At 44.7% G+C, this 24,009-nt stretch overlaps 1 protein-coding gene across 1 annotated transcript in view; it reads right to left on the bottom strand.

Annotated features, from left to right (window-relative positions):
• Positions 1-5,821, bottom strand: part of CHST1 (carbohydrate sulfotransferase 1) — a 60,471-nt gene extending 54,650 nt beyond the window's left edge. Inside the window, exon 1 of the transcript XR_014001210.1 lies at positions 5,634-5,821. The gene's annotated coding sequence lies outside the window, so the exon portion shown is untranslated. The remainder of the gene's footprint in view (positions 1-5,633) is intronic.
• Between the last annotated feature and the right edge of the window lie 18,188 nt (positions 5,822-24,009).

The following is a 24,009-nucleotide window of genomic DNA, read 5'->3' as shown; positions in this document are numbered from 1 at the left end:
CAGATTTGATGAAGAGAAGAGAAGAAGAGAAGAGAAGAGTTGTTGACCTTTTTAGTATTGAAGTTGTTGAGCTTTTTTAATAATTTAATAATTGTACCCCACAGTTGTTGAGCTTTCTTTAGGGTTGGAGTTGTTGAGGTTTTTTAAGGATTTTAGCCCAGGAAATTAACTGCCACAGGGGCCGGATTAAACCAACCGGCCGGATTGCGCCCCTGAAACAGATTTTGGACATGCCTGCTCCAAAGAGATCAAGATAACACACATATTTCTCCCTCCATTCCCCCAAACATTATCCTCAAAACAACCCAGTGAGTTAGGAGAGAGGGAGGGAGAGCAATGATTGCCTTCACGGCTGAGCAGAGATTTGAACCCTGTTCTCTCAGGTCCTAGTCCACCACTCTGACAGTTAACCATGACACCACACTAGCTAAAGCAAAGCAAACTCACAGACTGGTCTCACATGTGCTCATGCCCCTCTGTGGAAATAGCCATTCTGTCCCTTCCTTTGAAGGGGAAAGTATCAATTCTCACAATAGTATTTCAGAATCTCTATTGATGTGGCCACTAGAAAGCTTTGGGGATGTCCAGCATCTCATCTCTTCTTTCTTTCTGGGCCACTCACATTACCCTTCCTCCCAGGCTCCCAAACCATCTGAAACTCTCTGACTTGCAATAGTAACCCAGCTGCCTTGCCATCATCGACAGAGGGGCGTCCGTGTGCCTTTGCAGTGGGGATGCATCCAAACATTCGCACACACCATCTGCTCTGGTGAGATACAGGCTGCCTTTATCCCACCCCTCCCAAGCACCTTCTGTCTGTTCCCTTTGCCTCTGCCTCTCTCCCAGCACTGCTGCCTGCTTGAGCAATCTTCAGAGAAGAGTGAACAAGCTTGTCACATTAAAAACTTAATGCAAGACTAATTTGTCAGCCGCAAACAAGTGGCAAACCTTGAGTGCGTTTTCTGCCCATTTTACTCTGTTCACCGGGCAGAGGAGGAGCATTTCCTTCCCAGTGTAATGGGATCTGATTCGTTGGCATGGTGATGGGAACATAGCAGTGCTGGGTGTGCAAGAGAGACCTCTCTTGGGGAGCCCGCAAGATCAAAATTGAGGGGGTGGCTCTGGAAGGGCTGGAAGGGTGGGGGAGGAGGAATTAAAATGAAACCAGCCTGGCAGCTGTTGCAGCTGTTTCTGGCTTTGAAATTTTGCGCTAAGAGGGTGTGAGACAAGCCAGGATCAGGACCATGAACAACTGGCTTCAGGCCTGAAGGAGCATTTCGGCCTTCATGTGTAATTAGACCGCAACAACGAAAAGGAAAATCTGACTTGGCTGCAAAAAGACAACGCAGAAGATGGGGGGGGGGGTTGCTATACTTTCCCCTTCAAGAGAGAAGAAAGGCCTTGGAAATTCTATAATTCATATTGCAAAACTCCCCCAAAATGAACAAATGGACAGGAAAGACAGAGAAGGCCCTGCTGGAAGTGGGATTTTGCTATATGGCAGCCCTGTTTAGAGAAGTTTTTAATGTTTAATACTGTATTGTGTTTTTAATACAGTGGTACCTCGGGTTAAGTACTTAATTCGTTCCGGAGATCTGTTCTTAACCTGAAACTGTTCTTAACCTGAAGACCACTTTAGCTAATGGGGCTTCCTGCTGCTGCCACGCCACCGGAGCACGATTTCTGTTCTCATCCTGAAGCAAAGTTCTTAACCCAAGGTACTATTTCTGGGTTAGCAGAGTCTGTAACCTAAAGCGTATGTAACCCGAGGTTCCACTGTATTCTATTGGGAGCCACCCAGAGTGGCTGGGGAAACCCAACCAGATGGGCAGGGTATAAATAATAATAATAATAATAATAATAATAATAATAATAATAATAATAATAATAAATTTTATTTATATCCTGCCCTCCCCAGCCGAAGCCAGGCTCAGGGTGGCTAACAACAATAAAACAGTACAAAAGTACAGCATAAACAACACTCTAAAATCATTCATTATAAAATTAATTAATTCAAGCCACTGGCAACTATTGGGCCAGAGCTCCGCGAAGATTGCCGAGGGAGGGAGTCAGGCTGTGCCCTGGCCAAAGGCCTGGTGGAACAGCTCTGTCTTGCAGGCCCTGCGGAAAGATGTCAAGTCCCACAGGGCCCTGGTCTCTTGTGACAGAGTGTTCCACCAGATCGGAGCCACAGCCGAAAAAGCCCTGGCTCTAGTTGAGGCCAGCCTAACTTCTCTGTGGCCTGGGACCTTCAATATGTTGTTGTTGTTGTTGTTGTTGTTGTTGTTGTTGTTGTTGTTGTTGTTGTTATATGCTAAAGAATCACAGTGTCCAATGACATGGAAATATTTGAATGTACAGACTCTCTATGGGCAAATAACAGGCAGAAACAGGACATGGGAAAAGGTAATATGCCATGGACCATCAGACTAAGCTGATGACTGTGATGAGCTGTTGCTGTGCTGTCACGAGGGATACTTGTGTGTGATCTTTTCCTACTTAAGCAGGTCTGTTCTGTGGATAGGACTGTAAGCAGCCTGCCTTTGAAATGTGAAACATCTGCCTTATACGCAGAAGGTTCAAGGCCTGACATTTCCTGGGAGAGCCTGAGGTGTCCCCTGTCTGAACCATGAGGAACAGTAGTCACTCACTGTAGACAAGACTGACATACCAGTCACTTGATTCAGCACGCCTAATGCTTGGGCTGGCCTGCCCACACCTACTTTAGATGAACTCCATTCTGAAAACCTTTGTGTTCTGGTGTTCTCGGTTGTGCACACCAGCATGACCTTAAACCCTTTATTCCTATCACATAATTCAAGGAAAGCAGCGCTGAGAAGCTTCTGGGCCTCATTTTCAGGGAGTTATAATGCTGGAAGTAAAACAGGCTTGTATAAAGACATAAGGCAGAAAGTTCTGTCAAGGCAGAAGTCCAGGGCAAAAAAGCAGGAAGGCCCCAGGTATAGCAAAGCCAACATACAATATTTTGAAGTGAGCAACATAATATGCATTCCCATCTAAGGAGCCCACCCCTCACCCCTACCCCCATAAGACCATTACATCCCCATAAGACCATTACCTAACTGCACAACACTGACACATATACACATGGCAGTGGGCACTTACAACTACTGAAGTGAACCCTATAGTCTTGGGTGTGGGAAATGCACACCCAAATCCACATGAGGTACAGCTTGATCTGCCTTGATTGAATAAGAGCTTCTCAAACTTTTGTTGCCTAAAGTGGAGGAGGAGTATTGCTGCAATACAGACAGCAGAATGGAAGTACCACTTGACTGAAGTGCTGCCTCAGTGCTATTATAAATGCCATTATCATGGCAAGCCATGAGGTGTGACTATCAGCTTCCCTCGCAGTTGTGGAGTGCTGGGCTCTTTATGTTGAATAGAGAAAGAGAGAATGCAGTTGCCATTTCATTTTCATTTTTTTAAAAAAGGTAGGAATATAGGGAAAAGAACACATCCCAACCTTTTCCTGGTGCTCTGCCTGGTCTAAATATAAGTTTGAAGCCAGCATAACAAAATCAATGCAGCTAGAATTTTACAAGGAAAGGACCTCTAATATGGAACTATATTTTGGTTGAGTGTTCAAAACTTGAGCATGGAACTAAACAAGCATCGTTGTGGGTGGTTTTCAGAATGATGTATTAGGGAATTTTCTGCTGTGGAGGTGCAGGAGATATATCCATTGTATGGATTAGTTTGGTGTCTTGTATTTAATACAGCAGCTGTTATTAGAAATTGCTTAAGCAACATCTAAAATAACGAGAGATAGAAATATAGAACTGTAGAGTCGCAAGGGACCCTGAGGGTCATCTAGTCCAACCCCCTGAAATGCAGGAATCCTGTCCACAGCCATCCCTGGGTGGGCTTGAATCACCAACCTTCTCATTAGAGTTGGAACAAGCATGTTTAAATAGAGCATTGCTGCAGCCCAAAGCCACAACTTTCATGTTAACGATGCACAACCCTTGCAAATTCTCACTGTGCCTGCCTTCCTAATGAATATGGGACATTTTGACCTGTGTGCACAGGCCATAGATGCAAAGTCGCACCAATGATGCTTAAAGCCCTTGCGAAACATGGATCTCTTCCTACAGCTAATTTATGGGCGTTTGGCTTAGCATTAAAGCACTGAATCAGAAGAACTGGAAGCCCCTTTACAGCTAGGTGATAAGGGTTGCAATCATGGGTGTTATTTGCAAAACACAAGTCAGTTTATTTTTTAAAAAAAGATATTTATTAATAGTTTTTAAGATATGACAAGAAAAAAGAAAAATAAACATACAAAATAAAAAACAGTTAAAAACACACATTAATTTTCAATAACATAACTTCCATACCCTTATTTCCTCCGACCTCCTCATACTTCCCTTCTTTGTATTCCATTTCAGTTTGTTAGTTCAGCAAATCCTTACCATTAAAGTTTTACCCATTTATAATCCTTTTTTCATATCTCCTAAAGCATTACAGCTGGAAACCGCTTAGTTTCTATCCAACATCTTTCTAACATTCATTAATTTTACAATATTTCTTTAAGTAGTCTTTAAATTTCTTCCAGTCTTCTTTCACCGACTCTTCTCCCTGGTCTCGGATTCTGCCAGTCATTTCTGCCATTTCCATGTAGTCAATCACCTTCATCTGCCATTCTTCCAGGGTGGGTAGATCTTGTGTCTTCCAATACTTTGCAATAAGTATTCTTGCTGCTGTTGTTGCATACATAAAAAAAGTTCTGTCCTTCTTTGGCACCAATTGGCTGACAATGCCCAGGAGAAAGGCCTCTGGTTTCTTCAGGAAGGTATATTTAAATACCTTTTTCAGTTCATTATATATCATCTCCCAGAAAGCCTTAATCCTTGGGCACGTCCACCAAAGGTGAAAGAATGTACCTTCAGTTTCTTTACATTTCCAACATTTGTTATCGGGCAAATGGTAGATTTTTGCAAGCTTGACTGGGGTTATGTACCACCTGTATATCATTTTCATAATATTCTCTCTTAAGGCATTGCATGCCGTAAACTTCATACCTGTGGTCCTTAACTGTTCCCAGTCAGCCATCATTATGTTATGTCCAACGTTGTAATAACACAAGTCAGTTTAAAGCTGGTTTGCACCCACTCGACATTGTGAGAAATTTCCTACCAGCAAGAGGTGTTCAACAGGGGAACAGCTTGTTTTGGGGAGGGGGTGAAAAGGGGGCAAACTCTTATTTGTTTGAGCACAGGCTGGAAGACTATCTGTTAGGGATGCAGATGCTGTCAAGTTGCATCTTGAATTGCACTGAGCAGAAGATTGGACTAGTTGGCCTTTAAGTCTCCTACCTCTGTGATTCCATGCGTTTTCATTTATTGGCCAATGCAAGAATCAAATCAGTGCTAGCATTTGTAAATAAGTCATCACATAGAGCGCTTTCGTATCACCTTTGCAGTTTTCAGCTGAAGTAGCTCACATGCATCTCTCACCGTCATATAGATCTGACTGCCTGGTTGTCACTTGATTGTTTTTATATATTTGAATACCTGATGACAACCAACCAGCCATGCAGTTCTATATATTTCTAGTCAGAAGTCCCACTGAGTCCAATGACACTCCGAAGTAAGTGAATACCCACTTACCTGGAGTAGGCTCTACTGAACTCAGCTAGGGCTGCCATACGTCTGGGTTTCCCCGCATATGTCCAGGAATCGGACTGTCAAAATGGCGTCTGGGCGGATTGTTGTCAACAACTTTGTCCGGATTTTCATGGCAATCCTAAACTCAGCAAAAGTTTCATCTGAGAAGATATATATTGGCACGGCGTTGTACATGTCTGAAATGATTCCACTGAAAAGCATTGAAATCTCACATCATATCAATCTGTGGTGCTCTATCAGCAAAGGCCCATTTACCCCCCACAACTCATTGTTTGACGTTGCCCTCATCAAGTGACATGCATGTACATGTGAACCAGCCTCATAATCAAGGGAATTAGTTAACCAAGTTCCGAATAACAGCATTATGTATTTATTTATTTATTTATTTTGCATAATGGAGAAAAAATATTTTCTCATTGTTAATACTCTGCCATTATTTATGCATAAATAAAATGCATGAATAAGGTTCATCATTGCTCATTATATTTTCTTTTGCTTTTGCAATTTAGCCAGCAACAGTGCCATCGATGTGCATTTTCTTTTTATCCTATGATGTGCTTATACCGTCACAGACATTTTGCCATTTATTTAACTAGACAATTGTAGGGGACATATGAGTTGGTGTTATTTGCCCCTCTCCTCATTAGTTTATGTACGCAGAGTCCCAGAACATCAGGCCCCTCAAAGTATTGTCATGGGCAAACTGGGGAATTCTTTCTGAAGTGACATAGCCCAGGAGGGACGTTGCTGCCATTTTTGTTCTGCTCCTTTAATAATACAAAAATGTTTGTTTACATCCAACCCTGTGGCTAGGAAAAATGTGGGAGATGGCTGCTCTGGGATTATTATAGCCGAACAGAACCAATTCAGAAGAAAACGTAACTGTTTCATGAATGGAATATAATGTAAACAAACATCCATGCATGCTGAAAAATATAACATTAGCCATGGACTTGGGAAGTGTCAGTTCAATTTCCAGTTTGTAATCATTAACTTCTCACCTGCCGTAAAATGGGAATGCTGGCGATTAGCAGGGCCCACAAAATTATTGAATTGAAAGATTTGTATCCCACCTTTCTGCCAAGTGTATACAGTGGTACCTTGGGTTACAGACGCTTCAGGTTACAGATTCCACTAACCCAGAAATAGTACCTCAGGTTAAGAACTTTGCTTCAGGATGAGAACAGAAATCGTGCAGCGGCAGCGCAGTGTCAGTGGGAGGTCCCATTAGCTAAAGTAGTACCTCAGGTTAAGAAAAGTTTCAGGTTAAGAATGTTCTGGACCTCCAGAACGAATTAAGTTTTTAACCTGAGGTACCACTGTAATAGTAAATAGCTAACACAAAACAAAGTGCTGAGGGTTGTTAGAAAACCTATTCCCCTCACAGTGCTACAATTCCCAGAGTTCTGAGAACTATAACAAACTACAGTTCCCAGAATTCTTCTTTGGGGCGGGGGGAACCATGGCTGCTTAAAGCAGTGTTTTAAATGTTTTAAATGTATAGTGCAGAAGGGGCCTAAAGCAGAAGAACTTCTACTGCAGGAGTCAGCAAACTTTTTCAGCAGGGGGCCAGTCAACTGCCCCTCAGACCTTGTGGGGGGGGGGCGGACTATATTTTGAAAAAAAATAATGAATTCCTATGCCCCACAAATAACCCAGAGATGCATTTTAAATAAAAGGACACATTCTACTCATGTGAAAACACACTGATTCCCAGACCATCCGCAGGCTGGATTTAGAAGGCGATTGGGCCGGATCCGGGCCCCAGGCCTTAGTTTGCCTACCCATGTTCTACTGTCACTATTCATCATATACCTAGCACCGACAATGTTCCAAGCACTTCACAGAACATTTAAAAGACAAATATATTTTTCTCCCGTATCCATTCTTAAAGAAATCAGCCCTGAGTGCTCACTGGAAGGACAGATCGTGAAGCTGAGGCTCCAATACTTTGGCCACCTCATGAGAAGACTCCCTGGAAAAGACCCTGATGTTGGGAAAGATGGAGGGCACAAGGAGAAGGGGATGACAGAGGATGAGATGGTTGGATGGTGTTCTTGAAGCTAGCAGCCTGAGTTTGATCAAACTGCGGGAGGCAGTGGAATACAGAAGTGCCTGGCGTGCTCTGGTCCATGGGGTCACGAAGAGTCGGACACGACTAAACGACTAAACAACAACAAAAATTCTCCCACTTGCCTCAAATCTTTACAGTTTCTCTGTGGGCCTTCACATCTCTGCATGGAGATAAAAGTGACAGGGAAAGCTTTATTTGCTTAATTTCAGCTTGTCAGCTGACTGTTGAAGGCAATATCTGCTTGTCAGGCTGCGTTCAAAAGCAACAGGGCAGAACCTGTCAAAAAAAACAGCAACATGGCCTCAGACCTATCTTTATTTTTTTTAAAAAAATCCTGTCTTGAGTTGGTTTTGTACTGTTCAAAAACTATTTTCACTGGTTTTAGGTTACGATCGCAAATCAGGTTGAGGCATCTACTGTAAAAGTTGAATAATCAATCAATCAATCAAATAAATAAATAAATAAATAAATTATTTTTAAAAAATGATTGACCTTCTCACATAAATTTTCATCCCATTCCAGTCAGAGGGCAGGCATGGGTCCACACCTGGTGCATACATTCCTATGCTAGCTTGCTGCCCTCAAGTACAGTGGAAGACACACTCCTTTCACCCCTTACACCAGCAATGGAGTAAAATTCAACTACCGGTCCAATTGGCTTCTATATGTGCTTTGAGGGAGGGCGCTATCTTGTCCTTCGCCTCAGGCAGCAAAACGTCTTGAGCTGGCCCTACATGAAGGACTCAGTGCATTAGCACCCCAGAAGGGCTTGTTTCTCCCATATTCACAGCGCTGGAGTCAAACAGAAATCTAGCATGGCTCTCACTCTCTGGCTCCTGCCTGCTTCTAGTTCAGCTCTCTCTCACACACACTGGATATTGTCGTTCTCACAACCAGAGCAACTTCTGTACTTAGGGCCATTAACTCGCCAAAGAACATGCCTGGCTAGTTCAATGATGGAATCCCCCGATGGATTTTAACCTTTGCTGGATCCAGGACCCTCGGAATTAGAAGAGACTCAGGCATAATACAGACTGACCCCCAAGCTCACATCTATATGTATATCACCCAATCAGGAACTTACATTTTCCTTATTTTTATTACCATCACCTGCTTGGAAGCTGACATCTTGTCCTTAGAGCCCCTTGGAACGTGCTATAGCATCTGTTTCCCTACTAATCTCTGCACCGCAGGCCTGCAGCTCTGATGCAGGATTCACAAGGGACTAATGCTGTGTAACGGAATAGTGTAGTGTTTTATTTCGCCCCCAGGCCTAGTTCTCACTCAGGTTGTAAACTTGTATCTGGGCTGCATTACTTCAGGCTACCCCTTGCTCCCCCAAAACAAAACAAAAAAATCCACATCTAGAAAACAGGGAGTGGGGCAGGAGAGATTTCTTCTTCCTGACATACTGGATTTCTGCACAGAAGAAATGGTTTTGTACGTAGGATCGATCAGTCGGTTCAGTCCACCTGTAGTCTGAGACCATTCAACTCCCATGAAAGCAGGCAGGCAACTCTCAAGGATCAGCCTGGTTAAGCTTCAAGAAGAGGCAAGTTCTTAGAATTTTATTGCAGGGGGAGGGATCTTACATTTAAATATGAGGAGGTTCAAATTTGTCTTTCTTTAAATAAAAACATTATGGCTAATGGGAGCGGATCATCCACTCTTGCTATTACCATTCAATAACAGAGCATCATTATCTGAGGTCAGTGCTTTTTTTCTGGGGGAATGCAGGGGTACGCATACCCCTAAACATTTTGTGAATCTAAGTTTGGCTTCATTGAGGGGTAGTATTTCAATATGAGTAGGAAAATGAGAGTACCCCAATTATTTTTTTTAGAAAAAAGCACTGTCTGAGGTCATTTGTGCTCCACCATGAAATCTAATAATGCAGACGTACCTGAAAACTAGGTTGTTGCCATCTCCCCCTGCACATTGCAAAGAAATGTGCCCCATGCAAAACTCATGATGACTAACTAGCGAAGAAAAAATAGCATAATTACACTACACAGTAAAACTGGTTCCGTAGCCATTCCCTTTTGGGGGACTTGCAGAAGTGTTTTCTAGCATAATTCGTAGCACCTCATCAAACTACAATTCCCACAATTCTTGAAAGGAAACCATGGCAATCTGAGTGATCTGAAATCAGTGCTCCGCCCCCCCCCCGGAGGTACTCAAGGGTATGTAGTGCCGGCACCTCCCTCCCCCCATCAAATGTTAAAAGGCTGGCACTAACTGTAACAACTTCATGGTGAGTACTGGCACCTTTAGTTCTAAAAAATAAATGCACTATCTGAAATCATTAGTTTGCAATGCCCACAGTGTCTAGGGGACAGGAATAATTGATTGCTTTAATGTTGCTTTATTGCACGTTTCAATTATGGATGTTTTAATGTTTTAATGTGATGGTTTCATTGTGTATTTTAACTATGGTGCATTTTTAATTATGATCTACAGTGGTGCCTCGCAAGACGAAATTAATTCGTTCCGCGAGTTTTGTCGCCTTGCGATTTTTTTCGTCTTGCGAAGCACGGTGTCGGGAAAGTTTTGGAAAAGCTTCAAAAATCACCAAAGTCTTTAAAAACCTCAAAAAAGGCTACCACACCGCGTTCTATGAGTTGCTCCTCGAAGTCAAGTCGCAACTGTATTAACGGTGTTAAGAAAAAGGAAACAAACTTGCAAGACGTTTCCGTCTTGCGAAGCAAGCCCATAGGGAAAATCGTCTTGCGAAGCAGCTCAAAAAACAAAAAACCCTTTCGTCTTGCGAGTTTTTTGTCTTGCGAGGCATTCGTCTCGCGAGGCACCACTGTATTTGAATTATGCGTGGTTGGTTTTCACATTTTGTAGACCGCTGAGATGCCTATTTTAGCATTAAGTTGTACATAAATTTGATCATGGTCACAATGGCAACATTCACCTAGTCATAATGCTAAGGAACATTATGGCAAGATCATAATCTGTTTTGAGATAGGTGCCGTAGTGCTAGAGGTGGGATGCAAATGAGAGCAGGCCACAGAATAGGAAGCCGGAATGCAAAGGAGAACAGGAATTGGTACGGACTGTGTAAGTGACTTGCATTTCCTGGAACAGATTGTGCAAAACTAGCATAGCGGGGGTTGCACAGCCAGGAAGTTTCAACTAGTCAGATGCAAGAGCTACTTGAAAACAATGGGTATGCTTTCTCCAACAGACGAAGCACTCTCTGCCTGTTCTGCTGCCCTTAGCAAACCCTCTTACTTTGCCGCCCCCAACACACACACACACACACACACACACACACACACACACACACACACACTATTCCCCTCTCCCAGTCACGTCAGGTCCCCTGAGATGGTGCAGCTTGTTCTCTTTCAAGTTCAGCCACAGGCTCTAAAGCAGGTTGTTGCACTTCCAGGGGAAAGCAAAGCTCTCTTGCTTCAAATCGATCCTTGCTCTTGACGGAGCTTTTGAAGATATCTCTGTCCTTTGAGGAGGACATGCTGCTGCCTCTATGGGTGCTTGAGTTGCAATCAATTGCTGAGTGCCACGCACTTCGAGGTCAGAGGCATTAGACTGAGCAGTCTCGCCTGCAGGCAGGGTCCTCGCCTCCTGAAAGCAGGAGCGGAAAGCACTCCCTGGCATTTGCATCTTCTGGCTGCTAATCAGAACATGGTGGCATAGCAAAACCACAGATTTTACAGAGTCCTCCCTGTAGTGAAAGAATAGATGTCCAAGAGGGTTCATCTGTAGTGTCTTACAACATAAATACAAGGATTTTAACCCTTTTGGGCCCAGTCTAGAGCAGGGGGACCACACTTACAATGGTGTAGTAAAGTGGGAATGCTGCAGAGTGAGGCCCCATGATTTCTTTTCTCAGCAGGAGTGGTGGCATCATGTGCTGGAGAGGTATTTGCCCATGTTGCCATCTTGCAGGGGATGGGGGTGGTTGAATGACAGGTCTGACCTGGCACATGAACCCTTTGTTAGGGAGGAGAGGCTCAAGCAGTGACTGGCTCAGGGCCATCACACCTAGTGAACCTCATGGCCAATCAGAAATGCGAGCCTAGGTCTCCCCAGCCAAAATCAAACCACTGCACCATCCTTTGCCAGTTCACTATTTTAGGACTGTCAACTGATCCTAATAAATTGGGGGTTTTGCTGCATGATACATGTATATACGCATCAAGGCAGCTGGCATGGCTATGGAGTCTCCTTTGTAGGCCCTGCATTTCAAAATGGACCACTACACCACTAGCCATGCCTGCATTTGCACTGGAAGAAAAGCTTCCATTTCTATCATCCCCACATCAACCCCTGCCAGTCTGGATCAGTCTGGAAAGGAGCATCCCCTCCTGCCCATTCCACCATGGTCCCAATCTGATCACCCCACACCCGTTACTTACTTCTTTAAAAACCATTAGCATCTCCAAGTACATAGGCAAACAGGAACCAAAGTGGACTTGGAAGGGACCTTGTGAACATCGGCTTTGAATCTAGCCCTGAGATTGGCTAGTGTGATGAAACTGGGTGATTGTATGAGCAGGACAGCACTGCAGTGAGTAATCGTAGCCCTTCCATGGGCCATCAGTTGCAAGGATTCATTAAGGAAGGATCAGGACATCCGCTGAAGAATGCCCTGCAGAAGCCAATTACATTATTGCACAATGGAATTAAAGTGAAAGCAAGAGCAGTGATCCACATTAAAGGAAGCCATTTGATACGGTCCCACGGCCAAGGCTGAGTTACAGGGTCAAGATGACTAGGCAAGAAGCACAGTGCAGGTGATTGATGATAACAACCCTCTACTATTCTATATGGCTTCTTGTAGAGGCTAAAACCTGTGTGCATGCCCTAGAGCAGGGATGTCCATCTGGTCAGTCGCGATCTACCGGTCGATCGCGGGGCATTCCTGGTTGATCCTGGTTGTTGATGTGATCCTGATAGGTCCCCTCCCCCCCTCAAAAAAAAAAAAGCTCAACAACTTTGCTGAAGCCTCTCCAGAAGTAGTTCCACAACTGTGGGTCTCCCTCTCCAAAAAAAGTTCAACAACTTTGGTCAATCCAATGAGTTGCCAGTGTTTTTATAGTGGGATTTGTGTCTCTTGGGAGTTGAACATCCCTGCCCTAGAGTGGCAAAGGTCACCCCTGGTCTCTGTTGGGGAGCCAGACACTTCAGCATTCCCACTTCATAGAATCATCTGGCTGGCTTCTCTTGGAAACTGGATGCTGGGCTAGATGGACCTTCTTACATCAGTGGTGGGGAAGCTGTGGACCTCCAGAAGATGTTGGACCCCAGCACCGATCAGCCACAGCCAGCAGAGCCAACAGATAGGTGTGGTGGGAGCTGCATTGCTACCACTGATTTTTGTTCTGTATGTACAAGCAGAAGAAGAATGTGGGCTGTCGTTGCACATGCACACTACCCACAATTCATATGGACCTCCATAGCAACTATGATACATAGCAACATAGCATTTTGATGATGCTTTTGGTGTGGCAAGTTGGATCATCATGGGCATGTTGGGGAGTCATTTCAGTGTCCACTCCCAAGATCGCATCTTCCTCTGGAGGTCCTCCAAAACCAGAACATCAACCATTATAGTTGTGCAAGCATTTGGCTTTGAGCAAGGAATGCCTTTCAATGGTGGTGGTTGTTTTCAGCGCTGTTACCCACTAAGGATACAGCAGATTGGGACTCTGCAACATATCGTCATGTCATGAAATCTAAAGCTGAGACTAGGTTTGTAAATATATAATTGGCAAGCTGAGATCTAAAAATGACTTTCCAGTTATTTCAATAATATCACTGTGACAGTGTGCTAGAATTTTTTTAAAAAGTGTGGAGATGGAAAGGAGGGGATGGGAAGAGGGTTCCCCCCGCCCTCCTATAAACACACAGTGAATGAATATGCAAAGAAGACATACGGAAAGGGTCTTCCTCTCACAAACTCTCAGTTTCATGCAAAGGATCTGTAAAGAAAGTCCTATTTATATATCTATTTGAATTTAAGAAGATTGATCACAGGCTTGCTCTGGAGCCCTGCTGCAGCCTGTTAAGTCTCTCTCCTCCACGCAATGGAGCATTATAAATCAGAAACTCCTTTGGTGTTTTCCAAGGAATGCAGGGAGAGAGGCAGTTTTGCCTGCTGCTGTCTTCAGGGCACCTGCTGTTTGTATCATTTCTAACTAGCTTCCTGAGCGGAGTGAGTGGGCGGTTCTTGTTCCTGCAATAATCCATGTTTCCCAACAGGAGAGAGACAAGTGCAGAGCCTGTCTTAAAAGCCGCATGGAGGATAAACAAACAGCCCCCTGCCTCTCCCTTCTTGCTGGGAACAGGGCCGCCTGCGCCACGCAGCCTGCAGTACAGCAGCAACACAGAGGAAAGCGAGGTGCAGAGACCTGGTGAGCCCAAACGATGCTCCTGTTGGCAACACACACCAGAAGCATATTGAGTTGGCAAGGTGACATCTTCCCTCTCCCCTTCCCGCTGCACCCTGCCACCACACAGCCCATCCTCCCAAGCCTTGGCACAAAGATGCAGAAGCTTATGAGAAGAAGGCAACATGCCACACTCACTTAGGCTCTCTGCCTCCGTTGTAGCTAGAGGGCCACTTGTGGAATGCAATCCTGCGTGTATTTCTGCAAATGGAGAGCCTGTGTCACCACCAAGGCAGCAGGCTTTGGTTCACACACTGTTAAGTTGTGGGTGAACATATCAGACGACACAGCGATTCTCCAAACAGCTCTTGTTTATTCACAGGTCAGAACAGAACTGAACTGAAGGGTTCAGCCAGCCTGCTTATATAGCGCTCCAGTACAATGTAACTGTAACAACTTTCTGTAACTATCCAATCACTGAACGTCACTTTCGATCCCTTATTTGCATAACTATCTACAGTATCCCCCTGCTGGCCCAGGGTGAGAACTTCAGTACATAACACACTGAAAGCCAGGTTGAGACTTGGCAGCAGGGCTATGAGGCGGCAGCAGGGAATCATCCATTCATCCTGTCTTTGGCTGCTGCCAGCCTCCATGTCTGAAGGTCTGAACAGGGCCCATCTATGTATAAGTTGCACACGGGCGAGTTCTCTTCAGCAGCATTGGAACCCCACAAAAAGCCAAGGCTCATGCCTATAAAGTCTATTTATGTGCAGTTTACATGTTAAGAACATAACATAAGGACAGAAACGGAGCCTGTTGGATGATGTCAGTGGACCATTTAGTCCAGCATCTTGTCCTAACAGTGGCCCACCAGGTGCCTGTGGGAAACCCACAAGCAGGACCCACAGCGCAGAGCACTCTCCTTCCAGAAGTTTCCAGAAACTGGTATTCGGAAGCATGCTTCCTCTAACCATGGAGGCAGCGCTTAGCCATCATGGCTGGTAGCCTGATCCTCCATGAATATGTTTAATCCTCTTTTAAAGCTATCCATACAGAGTGCCAGCAAATTTGATGAAAACAAGAAGGTCCTCAGTCTCACCTCTCTGAGGGGATAGGCAGGGCAGGTGCTGAGGCCCAGTCAGCTTCACTACCTTTTATGGGGGGAAGGTAGCCTCCATAAAGGCTGTTTTCAGAGTCAGACCTTCAGAAGAATGCATAGGGGTTGGGAGAAGTGACGGTGGGCATGTTTCAGATTCACCACATGCATGCATGCATGCACTCACTGAATGCCTGAATGGGGTTAAAAATACAACGCAGATCTGGAGGCAACAGAAAGGAAGGAAGTGTATCGGGGAAATCTGCTGGTAAGATGAAGCAGACAGGTGCTGTGTAAAGAAGGGGGTGGCAGAACATATGTGGGGTTGGGATCTGAGTGCCTTTGGAGCAGGAAGTCTGATTATCCCCACCCCCTGCCTTCCCTCAGCAGCTTCTGCTCCCAAAGGCCTGTCAAGGCTGAGATGTTGCTTTCATCCTGCCATGTCAGCCCATTAACCTTGCCTCAGGCCGGAGGCATGCTGTGTAGCAGGCGCTCTCTAGGGCTCAGCACCAAGGGCGCCCTGTCCTCCACCGCTTTCCCTGCAAAGGCAGGAGAACTGCCGGGATTTCTTTTTCTGCCAGGAAAGGTCAAAAGGTCAGTCCCGGGAGGATGTGTTCTTTCACTGAATCTTCATTTCGCCCACAGTACCTGTGGGGTGGTAAATCTCTTTGTCACTGTATGCATTACTTTTGTGACATATACAGTGGAACCTCGGGTTACGTACCATCCTTCTTACGAACGCTTCAAGTAACGAGCTCCGATAACCCGGAAGTAGGTCTCCTGGTAGCGAACTTTGCCCCGGGATACCGGAAAGGGGAGGCCCCATTAGCGAAAGTACGCCTCAGGTTAAGAATGGTTTCAGGTTAAGAACAGACCGCCAGAACGAATTAAGTTCATAACCGGAGGTACCTCTGTATGTGTGGGCGGGCACACATGTACATTTTACATATGCTCATAAAACCATGCATGCTGTACATGTATGTTCCTGGCCCCAGGTTGATCCCAGCAATAATTTATACAGGGTGGCAAACTGCTGCAGAAGTAAACACACTGGATCCAGTAGAACAGCTTTCCTGATGCGACATAATGCCATGAGACATATTGGGCGGACTCAAGTCAGTGAGGTGCAATGGTTAGAGTGTTGGACTAGGATATGGAACAGAGTTCAAATCCCCACTTGATCATGGAGTCCCCTGGGTGACATTAGGCCAGGCACAGTCTCTCAGCTTAACTTACCTCACAGTGTTGTGAGGGCTATAGAGAAGGGGAGAACCATGCACCCTACCTTGGGCTCCTCAGACAAAAGGTACAATATAACTGAAACATAAATAATGACTAGAAAGAGAGACTTCCGGGTTGGCGCCATCGCCGAATGGCGGACTCCCTCCAAGCTCCGGAGGGAGTCTGCTCGGCAGGCACCTGTAGAGGCACCAAATTTCTGAATTAGAACGTTTTGGCAGCGGAACAGGACAAGAAACCTGAGAAAGTGAGAAAAAAGAACTAAGGACTGATTACGACATGGAAAGAACAATGGGGGGAGCGTCAAAGACCAAGGAAACTAAAAGCCCTTTGGGGCCTCTTTTAGACTGGATGTTTGAAGTTAAATATCATTAAAATAAATAATTTTTTTTAAAAAAAACCGGCAAGGTGGAACTGGGGAAAAATCTGGCCATGGACTTGAGATTTCCAGGCTGACAATAGATAGACTGATGGATATGGGGAATTCAAACCGGGGAAGGGGGGGGGAGATCTGGAATCCAAAGGCTGTGTGATCTTTTGAATCTTTTTATATCTTATATCTTCTATATCTTTATATAACTTTTTGTATATCATTTTATTTTGATTGGACGTGTTTATTAAAAAAGGGAATTCGTGGAAGGAAACTGGGGCGGACCTTGGGGAAAAATCTTCTTTTTTCTTTCTGTTAATAATGAGGGATGGTGGAATGATTGTATAATTTAAATTGAATAGTGGGTTAAACAAATTAAGTTTTTAAATTGGGAGTGAGAGCTTGTAGAACCAAATTAATGAAAGGGGAATACAGTTGGGAGGGGGATGGGGGAGTCCCAGAAAGTTGGCAGTGAAAGTAAGGTTTTAAGTGTATTTTATCTTTTTCTTTTTTCTTTGTACTGCTATCTTTTGTGTTTCGGAAACTTTAATAAATATGATTTAAAAAAAAGAAAGAAAGAACTTGGCTCAAGTGAGCCCTTCCCCAATGGCTCTTCCATGGGCCTGACATGGGCCCTTGGAACAAGCTACATTTCACCGGGAATGCATCGCTTGCATTTTTGTTTTGTTTGTTTTTAAAAACAACACCTATGGAGAAGAGAGGTGTGTGAAATTGTAGTCAAACATGCAAGAGTGCTAATTAGGGCATGAAGGGGTTAAGAAGGCAGAGTTTTGTTCCTAGACTCATCTAGGTCATGCCCCCTTTTCCGCCATGAGGGAGGAAGTGAATCTGCTTTTCTTCCTTTCACTCACTCTCTTCTAGCCACGTAACCGACCAGGATGTTCAGACCGCATGCTTGTAACTATATTTTGTATTTTGCTCCCAAGAGTATTCTACCTGTGTTCCCCTTGCTGCTGCATGGAATAATGCACAAGCCAGACCTTTGGATTTAGTAGGTAAAGCATGTTCAACTTACTTAAGAGTGTGTGGTCTGTTCATTGCGAGAGAGCGGGGAGCAGGGTCAAGCATTTTCAAGCAAACTAAATGAGATATGAAAAGGGTTTGATGACCTATATTCCATTCTATACTGCTGCATAATTCTGAGAGTGTTTTTAGTTCTGCTAGGGGCTCTCTCCTGCTGGAGAGCGTGCAGAGCTCCGTGTTTAGAATCTAGGTGCCCAGCCGATTCTTTTGTTAATTACCCACACATCTATTTTCTACCTCCACAAGAGGGTAATTAGCACAAGGACAGCTGGGAAGGAGGGTGAAGTTCCCTTCTCCTGCTGTTCTCCTGACAAAATCCACCACCTACTTTACTCAACCAAAACAGCTGTTTGGAGGAAAGATGTTCTTGGTGCACCTTCCTTCCTTACTGTACACAGCATATAGAAGTCTGAACAAGCAAGGAAGTAAGAACATAAGAAGAGCTCTGCTGTCTCAGGCCAAGCAGGTGCCGGTGGGAAACCCGCAAACAGGGCCAGAACACAACAGTTCTCTCCCTTCCTGTAGTTTCCAGCAACTGGTAATGAGAAGCACACTGTCACCAACAGTAGAACATAGCCATCAGAGTTAGAAACCACAAATTCGTCCAACGTTCGTTTAATCAAGGTGGTGGTCCTCACTGCCTCTTGGGCAGCAAATGGAAAGTGATTTTCCATTGGGGGGGCCATAGCACAAGGGGGGGAGTTTCCCCATTCTTGCACACTGCAAACCTGATCTTGATTAAGCGCCTACTCCCATGCATGCTTATATATAAAAAAGACACTTCCAACGTGTTCGTACATTTAGGCTGCAGTCTTGTACACAATTACCTGGGGGGAAACTCCATTGAACTCAATAGAGCTTCTGAGTTGATGTGCCTAGGATTGTGCGGTCATCATAACTCATAATTCACCCTTAATTCACCCTGATTCATCCTTTGACTTTTCACTGTCCTTCCTTTGTTGCCCTTTCACTATTGTAACCTCCTTCGGGCAGGGATCTCCATATTTCTCTTTTTCTCATTGCTTTTTGTGATCTGTAAAATACTTTGCACTGTGTAAACTATAAGTTCTCCACTGGAACCCAGCTCTGTACTATGTACTAAACAAAGTGCCACATTCCAGCAATTCTGCTCAATTCTTCCATCCCCACCTACGCAGGATCTACGCTGGGATGAAAGCAACCTGCCCACTGTCCCAGCATGCTGGCTTTTGATTTATTAGCTGGCCAGAGCCTGGTAAATTTAAACAGGGCCTTCCTTTGCTGGGTGGGGGTCAGCCATCCAGACGCTGTTGGTTTATTTTGCAGGCAATGATTTTACGCCTGCCACACACTCCTTAATTAACAGCTCAGAGGATGTGGGGTGAGGGAGAGATGTAATGAGCGTTCCCTTTGCATATCAAAAGGCAGCATCATTAGCATCCCAGCACTTGCGGGATCCGCTGGGATGGAAGAGGGTCACATGCAGAAAAACCTGTGGCTCAGATTGACAGCCCAGGCTCAAGAGGATGAAATACCAGAGCCAGGTGGAAAGATGGGGCTTGATGTTGTGGGGGAGGGCAAGGAAGCACACCAGAGTGTTTGTAGTTGTGGCAGACCCACAGAAAGCTAGATGTAGCAGTACAGGGACCATGATATCTTTTATTCGACCACCAGGCTGCTTGAAGCTGCAGGACTCCTCTGCTATTCAGCTTCAATTATTCTTAGGCATTTATGGGCACATTCAAAGTGCAGGCGCTTACCTGTAAAGCCCTATCCAGCCTGGTTTCTGAGTAACCGAAAGATCTCCTTTTCTCCCACGAACTGGCCTGCATGCTAAGGTCAGTTTCAGAGGCCCTCCACTGCCCCTTTCTGGCCGTCACTGTTCTTGGTCTCATGTGTCCACCTTGCCATTTAATTTGATTGGCTCTGGGGGCCCTTGCGGTGCTGCTGACAGGTGTCATCATTCTGTAGTGTTAAAGATGACATTGACTAAAATTGTACGATTGTCCACAGTCAATTGGATTAGACAGCAGGGAGGGCAAGTGAGGTGGAGGACAGTAAGGGCAGGGGGTGGCGGGAAAGGAGGAAGAAAATGGAATGGAGAAGAACAGTACAGAAATAACAGGAGCATGTTTACAGTAAAGGGCAACAATTGCCCCAAACTGGAAAACCTTTGGGGCAGAGAAAGGATCACAAAAAGGAAGCAAAGTAGTCACAGTTCAGCCTGGTTTTAAATTATTATTTAAAAGCACCCTGCAGCTTGGTGACCCTGTCCTCGTGCATGCTTACAGCGGCCCTGCCTGGCAAAAGATGGACGCAATGAGCAGAGTAGAGGCTGGTCTGCAGCTGCATTTGACAAATTCTCCCCATGATGGCTTTGCTGAGCACTGTTGCCACTGGCCCTCCTTGCTGGTGTGAATGTCAGCACATGAAAAGGTTCAGTCGGTGTGTTTCCTCTTGATATTTAAGCCCCCCTCCCCACCCTGGAGTTATCAGATTCGGACCAAGCTAATAGTGGTAATGTGTCTACCTTTGCAACAGATCACAGATTGGATGGCAACTGTCTCCCACAAGAGGCTCAAAGCTGAGCAGTGACAGTGCAGATTTTTCTTGTGCTACTGATACCATATGCTCTTGTAGAATGTTTGCACCCAGGGGGCTTTGGAAATGCTCTTGCCTGCCCAGAGAGATAAAGTGTCCCTTTGGTTCCATCTCCTTGTAAAGGAGCACTGAAAATGCGGGCAATAGGTCCCTCACACACAAGGATATTTTTTTTACTGTTTTTAATTAAACATACAGCTTTCAAAAACAAGATCTGCCCAGGCAGAGTTCTTGGCTGTTCATACCACAAGGCTGGCATACTCACAGTCCTCTGGCTATGGCCTAAGCATTCAAAAGCTGCCAACAGGTGTGCCTGCTTCGGATGGAATCAGACCTCAGCTATAGGACCCAGCCAAGTCCTTCATGGGTTAAGGTTCATGGTGTGACTTTGCAGCTGATGGCTTTGTGCTGGGAAAGCTGGTATTACTATCTCGTATTATTTCCTTGCTCTCTTCCCTGGGTTATGGTGGAATAGTATTCCCAGGTCTGTTGGCCAACAGAAAATAAAGGTAGGAAGCTTTGTGCCCTCTCCCCTGAAAAGCCAGTCCTATTGAGCATCTTAGGATGTCACAACTGTGCCTCTAAATCCAATCTGAGAGTTTATGAGTCCATCCCAAAGAATGAAAGGAAATTGCAGGCCCAGAAATACAACAACAAAGTGACATTTCCCAAGATACAATGCCCCTTGCTTCCTCATTCTGCCATCCCTGCTTCCTTTCTCCCCCCCCCCCCCGTTACCACCTTCCCTTCCATTTCCTCCTTCTTGCCACCTGCCTGGAATTAGGCCAAGGCGCCAGGTTGCTGGCCTGTGCCCTAGATCTACAGCACTGGTCCAACTAGTTGGTTGGGATGCACTACTGGGTTGTGGCCTGATCTAAGATGGGTCACAACTTGGTGGACTTGTAAAAAAAAGTAAAAGAGTATTGGGAAATGTTCTTTAATGAATTGGAAAAAAATGTTTAAAACTACTTACCCCCCCCCCAAAAAAAAAACCAGAGTCCTTTCTGTTGTGGATAATTCAGACTGAAATTCCCAAGTGTCAAAAAAGGTTATTTATGTATGCTATTACTGTGGCTCATGTTCAGTTAGCCCAAAAATGGAAAATGAGCGAGGTCCCAACCAAAGAAGAATGGCAACTTAAGTTGACAGAATATGCACAACTTGCAGACTTAACAAATAGAATAAGAGAACAAGAAGAACATACGTTTAAAGACGATTGGAAAACGTTTATTGAATATATGGGAAATAATTCTATACAGATGAAAACGCTGGCAGCATTAAGATAAATTCAACAGTGTAAATAAGTTTTGACGGATACAATAATGGAATACTGAATGGTATAGTTTTTGTAAAATATGCAGGGATTTATGATATGTAAAATGAACATTGGAAAGAGAAGACGAGAAGAAGGGAAGTCAGTGATATCTTAAGGATGTAAAATGAGTATTTTAAATTGTAAAACAGAGTGTGTGTGTGTGTGTGTGTGTGTGTGTGTGTGTTACAACAACAGCACCATCACACAAATACATTGCAGAAGAAGAAATGGGTCCCCAAATGGATTTCTAGCTTAAAAGTGGGTCCTGGATCTGCAAAAGACTACTGTCCTACAGTATACAGCAAGTAGTGTCTGTCTCTTTCAGGGATGTCTTCCTGACAGGTCCTGGACTTTTTCAGAAACTGAGGGCTAATCCACACTTACCTTTTGACTCACACTTTCTATGTGATAAGGACACATAGCAATGCCCTGCCTAAGTAACCATTTTAAATAGTTACCACTCACCAGCTCACCAGCTTGAATATTGTTGATCGGGTTTTTCTATTATTATTTTTAATGTCAGACTATTTTAATTGCATCTCCTTGGGGAAATGCATCTCCATCTAATCCAGCTCTTAATTAACCCAGCGCACCCCAAAGAGGGTCTATAACCACTTGTAAATTAAATATGAAAAGAATTATTTATCTAGGAACAGCCGCCTAATGACTTAGGCTCTGCCACTTATCTTTGCTAATGATGATGGATCAGGAAGAAAAAATGTGCAGGAGGAGGACTGCGTGTCTCCTTCTCTTGGCTGTCTCTCGGCAGGGGTTACCATGCTGCCAGGATGTCAACAGGACTTTTGCGTAAAATGCAATGCAAAGAGACAATTAAGGGACAGAGGAACACTGGCCATGTGCCTGAAAGAGGCAGATCTGGAATAAGCCAGCACCACTAATAGCTTGGGACATTCAAGAGGGGTCAAAAGTCACAAACTCTGAATTCCAGCAGCCTGAATAATTGTAGAACAGAGTGGCAGAATCCTGAGGTGATACAGTGGACTATTGAAGACTGTAGGTAAGTGGAATAACACTTTTGAATGTTACTACCTATGGAAACTTCCCTGGCTTATTTTTAAAAAACAAACCCTAGCCCATCAGGAAGAGAGGTTCTACTCCAGCAGACTTCCTGTAGTGCTAAGTTTCCAAATGTGTTTTTAGCTAGGGAAGTGTTCCTAAATGTAACATCACACCTGCTGTTTGATGTGGTGCAGTTTGTTCTAACATCTCAGGACTGTTCTCACTTATTTTGTTGCACACACAGGCCAAATCTTAACTCAAACCCTATCCTTTCCCCTCCTCAGTAACCCATGAATCCTCTATGAGGTATCTTAACCCTCACTGCTGTCCAAAGTAGATGATTTATTGTAGGTTATTCCCGGGGGGGGGGGGGGGCAGGGGCAAGCAGAACAAAAAGACAGCCTGGATTTCTGAAGCATCCTGCTCTGTAAGTAAGACAATGTTTTGATTCCAAAACAAGCCCTGCAGAACTTCACAGCATCTCTATATTGAGCCTTGCTCTGTTGCCTAGAAAATGATGCATAATTCCAGTTTTTCAACCATTTCTTGTTTCAGAGTGTTGATCTGAATAGCCTTCCAATTGCTGCTGCTTCTGCTGTCTGTTGGCCTTTGTACACCCAGATGGTCCAGATGTATATTTTGGAAAGGTTTTCCATTTGCTGTCCTGCAGGCCCCACTCTGATCCACATTTCAAAGCGCTCTTATTGGTCTCACCTCATGCACAACTCTTTGTTCCTCAGCTGAATTTATACACTAAAAGAAGAAGACGACAGATAAAGGGAAGATATTAGTTGTTGAGGGAAACATAGCAACCCAGCAGGAATACAATATTCCCAGTGTAATAACCTATGCCTTATCTCATGTTGAGAGAGATAAACCCCAGGACTAGGTCAAGCTCAGAGTCACTGGTTTGTGTGAAAGCAGAGTCTGCTCACTATAATAGGAAATCATTTTGTGTCTGATAGGAGCCAGGGAGAAATGCCAGGTGCCTTTCAATCTTCCTTTCCCCAGGGCTCAGTGAAGGAGGTTGGGGACAGAGGCGGAGTGTGTATTCCTTTCAGCCTCTCCGAGCCAAGATGAAATGGAATCCGATCACAAATAAAACAGGCTGCCCGGCCATCTCCGGCCTAGATCTCTCATTACCATCCAATGAAAGGCCTAATGAAGTGCGTCTACGTGGCCGTGTCTCCACACAGAAGCCATACAGGTGAAGACCATTAATTACCAGTCACCACATCACCCACACCTGGTGGAG

The sequence above is a fragment of the Podarcis bocagei genome (assembly GCF_964188305.1).
Source record: "Podarcis bocagei genome assembly, chromosome: 1".
Classification (NCBI taxonomy): domain Eukaryota; kingdom Metazoa; phylum Chordata; class Lepidosauria; order Squamata; family Lacertidae; genus Podarcis; species Podarcis bocagei.
This window is presented reverse-complemented; position numbering and strand designations above follow the sequence as displayed.